This window comes from Mytilus trossulus, chromosome 7 (assembly GCF_036588685.1).
Source record: "Mytilus trossulus isolate FHL-02 chromosome 7, PNRI_Mtr1.1.1.hap1, whole genome shotgun sequence".
NCBI lineage: Eukaryota > Metazoa > Mollusca > Bivalvia > Mytilida > Mytilidae > Mytilus > Mytilus trossulus.
This window is the reverse complement of record NC_086379.1, coordinates 25,534,599-25,539,336: the sequence shown is the minus strand read 5'-3', so window position 1 is coordinate 25,539,336 and position 4,738 is coordinate 25,534,599. Positions and strand designations below refer to the sequence as shown.

General features: G+C 32.1%; 1 long non-coding RNA gene across 1 annotated transcript; it reads right to left on the bottom strand.

Moving 5' to 3' along the window:
* Window positions 1–1,325: 1,325 nt before the first annotated feature.
* LOC134726930 (uncharacterized) lies at window positions 1,326–4,515 on the bottom strand. The gene is made up of 2 exons (XR_010108678.1): window positions 4,420–4,515; window positions 1,326–2,513 (listed from the first exon to the last, which is right to left on the bottom strand). It is a non-coding gene; the product is annotated as an uncharacterized LOC134726930 (long non-coding RNA).
* Between the last annotated feature and the right edge of the window lie 223 nt (window positions 4,516–4,738).

The window sequence follows — 4,738 nt, the reverse complement described above, 5'->3', positions numbered from 1 at the left end:
AAGCAACACGACGGGTGGCACATGTGGAGCAGGATATATTACCCTTTCGGAGCACCTGAGATCACCTCTAGTTGTTGGTGGTGGGTTCGTGTTGTTTAGTTTTCTATGTTGTGTCATGTGTTCTATTGTTTGTCTTCTTTCAGTTTTAGCCAGGCGTTGTCAGTTTACTTTCGATTTATGAGTTTGACTGTCCCCCTGATACCTTTCGTCCCTCTTCTCTAATCTGCTGGCATCGTCTAAATCAGACTGTAATTAATGAGTGTCTACTTGTCTAAATGTTATTAGATATGTCTCTCTTCCAAGAACTACTGTTTATGCTCTGCTTACACATGGAAAGTCTTGAAGCCAGTGTTATGAATTACGGTTGATATCATTGAAGCCTGTTGCATATCATGAAGCGTATGCACGAAGCTACGTTTACGTCAAAACGCCACTGACAACCACTTGTATCAGAATCTCTTTACGTGAAAGTGAGGTTAATGTACAGAGAATTATTATTTCTGAGACAACATGGAAAGTTCGAATTCGTGCGTGGATGATGAATAAAAGATAAGGAATCAAACCTCACCGTAATAACCATGATAACTATTATAATGTACATAGTGATACAAATCAGTATACATACTCTAGTTTGTTGTTACATTAAATATTAATTTATATTAATATTTGTATATATATATAACAGTTACATGCATTTTTTTTTCCATTTTATGTATCGTTCTTTGCTACTATTCAATTAAAGGTACATTTTAAGTGCATGGTGGACACTCTTCTGTAATATTTCTATTTTTCTAATAGATTGGATTTGAGAAGGCAAAATGGTCCTGTGACATTCTTCCGTATCCGTTTTCTGAACGTGTGCATGTATATTAATGATTTTTTTACTTTAGAAATAATTAAGGGGGAGGGCTTGAATTTATACTTATTTTACCACGGGTTGGTGCTTTTATAAATATGCTAAATATTTTACGATCTTTTACCACCGCCGCGTATTTATACAATGTGTTAATACCAGTCAAATACGAAAGTCAACTCTCTGTGGCAACAATACATTGGAATGGCCTCACAGTCATCCCGATGTAAAAAAAAATAGTTATATGAACCTGATGGTGTCATGCAAGCACGCTTGTAACGTTTTAACCCGCCTCATTTGTAATCGATATGATTTAGTACATTATTCCGATTAGGAGTTACCTCCCGTCTGCCAAATTTTAGGAAAAAACAATAGGACAGACATGAACGAATACAGGTATACACGGATTTATAATCTTTAATTTCTATTTAAATAAATATCAAAATCTTGTGATGGTTGACAAAACAAAACGATAACTGAACATTTATATAAGAACCCATGAACAAGACATCAGTTATGAAAGAATTAGATCGGGATTCCTTCAACATGTTTGTGTCTTAATATTTTCTTTATTTAGCTTGTGTTTCTTATCAATTCATAGTTCAAACCTATACACATGCCTTGTATTGTGTCTATTGTCTATTTAAGATGCATAAATATTCAACAAAATATAAAATATGTATCAGGGATCTACTAAGATTTCATATGATCTAATATAACAATATTTCCGGCATCTCTTTCTTTCATTCTTTTCAATTTAGCACAGTCCCGACAAGGTACATATATTCCTCTTTAGAATATTCTTGTACTAAGCACATTTTTTCACATCACCGTTTAAGTGCGTTTGATTGGTTGAATCACTGAACTCAAAATCCTTTGGTATATATAGTTGTGTCGTCTTTTTATATGTCCAGTACGGTGTCAACAAAAAAGTCAGCAACACCACATATGTACAAGCTAGTATATACGCTGGTACTGGAAGCACCGAGAGTAGATCATTTCGGTATTTGAAAAATGTTAAATAGCATATGTTGAATTCTACAAAAGACCGAAAATGGTAAACGTGTACTAATAAACATTGGTTTAATTTCCAGATAGTCGTTTTTCCTTTCCCAAGTTTCAGCAATACCCAGCATGTAAAGGTACACGGCGCACTCGATTCCAAAAGTAAACACCTCACAGTGAACAAGTGGCCAACGTCAGATACTACTACTTGTAATAAGACAAACATACCTATCCAATGATGTAGTTGTAAAAGGTAACTAAACTTTCTATAACTTATGTCAGAAAATGTTAAAGCAGTACACTCAAAAGCAAAAAACCCAAGTGCTGAGGTACATAGGATAAAACTAGTCGGTGTTGTATCGTGTACTGTATTTTCTTTGTAATCTTTATCGACAAATAAGCACAACAAACATCCACCTACACAAAATATTGAAAAGCATGTACGAACAAATCCTGAATTCCAAAATATTTTTTCTTTTTTCGACATATTAACGTACGTTGTTGATGATTTCGACAGTAGTGCAGAAATAACAAAACCGATGACGTATGTAACAAAGAACAGGAAAACTAGTATAAATTTTGTTGAGAGTTGGCTATAGTCGATATCTTCTAAAGCAGAATGGATGTGACGTAGCCATCCCATGGTGATACGATCCTGAAAAAAAAATAATAACATACTCAACAAACTGGTTACGGATTATAAATAATAATGGGGACTATCACAACCATTCAATGATTACTGTCTTGAGCTGATTTTGAAAATAACAGATTTTACTATTTTGAGGAATTCAATTTAAAATAGAAACTTATTAAGGAGTATGTTTACAATGCGTCAATAATGACACTAAAATTCGAGGAAAGTTATCAAAAATATTTAGTGAAATCATAATCATTCAACCAGCTTTTATCATGTTCCATCAATGATTTCATTATGTATACAACTTGTACATTTCAGATCGTAAAAAATAAAGTGCATTACAAACATGAATTTTCCGGTTTAAAAAAAAGTGTTTGTGACAATTTCGTGTGCTCTCTATACAAATGCACATATATCTTGAAATATTATAAAAGTCAATAATATTTCCGAAAATTAAATAGTGCATGAACAATACCTTATTTTCCCGATTTTCATTTGAAGCTTAACATCATGCAGTTTGGTGTCTTCCCGATTGTCCCACTTTTTGAAATTACAGGTGAAAAAGTAAATCAATTTTGTGGGTCAATCGGGAATATGTTAGTGGAACAATTGGGAACTTAAAATGTGGGACAGATGGGAATTGTTTTGATATGCGGTATGGGTTTTGCTTATTGTTGAAGACCGTACGGAGACCTATAGCGGTAAATTTCTGTGTCATTTTGATCTCTTGTTGAGATTTGTCTGATAAGAAATCATACCACATCTTCTTAATTCTAATGAAAGCCTTGTTCTTCTTTATAATTGGTGACAATTCCTGTTAACTGCTCTTTATTGCAAAGACACTGGGAATATTGGGGAAAACAACCTTCAATAGTGATTCTTGGAAAGGTTGATATGGCAGAACTCTAGACAGCAACTTCGTTGTCAATAAAGTAAGTTGTTAGGTTCAGATGGATCTGACATTCGGTGTTTGCACAATAGCGCAGAGAATGTTGTATTGATGTCCCCTAACTTCACGTCTAGTAAAATTGCAAAGACAAATGGAAACATATCGGCTTCATCAACTAGTTCGTGTTAAGTGTAAAATGTAAATGAGTTTATGCATTATTTTTTCTCAAACTGTATGTTTTATTTCTAAATTTATTTACCAAGTTTATAGGAAAAATTAAATTAAATTTACGGTATAATTGACATTTCTTTTAAAAAAATGGAATTTTTCATTATTCCGAAATATAAAATTGTTTTTAATTAAAAGTAAAAATGAATGAAACTTTTGATTTAAAAAAACGTTTTTGTTAATTGATATTGTATGTGCAATATTTAATTCCTGTTTATTTAGCAAAACAATCAACAGTTAACTTGTATATTTTAGAACATTTGACTTCATGATAAAATAATGTTGGATAATCAGAACTTTTCATGTAACTCTAAAATTTTAAAAAGTGAGACAATCGGGAATAAACCCCAGTTTAATGCATTGGTTGTTTTAAACATGTGACACGACCCATTTATTGGAATTCGCCCTTTACTCGTATATAGATGCCAGCACTAATCTAAATCGAAATGTCAAAGAAAGTCAAAAAGTCTTCATTTAGTACTTTTCCAATTGGTTAAATGGATATCCAATTTGCCTTACTGATTTATTCAAATGAATGCTTACATTTGTTTCGAGACTTTTTGAACACTGATTTGCTATTTTTCATAGAAATTGTTGCCAATCAAAAAGGAAAATAGGCAAATAAAAAAATGTTCAAATTTGTATAATTATTCTAGTTGAATGGTTTATCTTTTATAATCGAATGTTCTTAGATATTGTTATTATTTACTTCGTGCGTATTTATGGAATTATCCAATTACAATAAAAGTTATTTTAAGAATAATGCAAATAAATAAATAAAAACGAATAAATCTAGATATAACTCACCCTTTTCAAGATATTATTCTAATAAACGTCTCTCCGAAATAAGATTAAAAGATTGCCACAAAAAAACGACAATTTAACCTCCTGGGGGCTTTATTAAATAATATGCACAAATTGTACATGTACAACAGGGAAGCTACCGTGTACATATAGGTATATTTGTTATTTTAGGGGTGGAAATTGTCAATCATTATGATACAACTATTATATGATATATGTTTTGGATTAACGGGGAATGATAGACGTACATAAAAGGTATAACAACAGCTACCAAAAATATTAGACAGTACAACCGGACATGCTGGTCAACCATTAACACCAA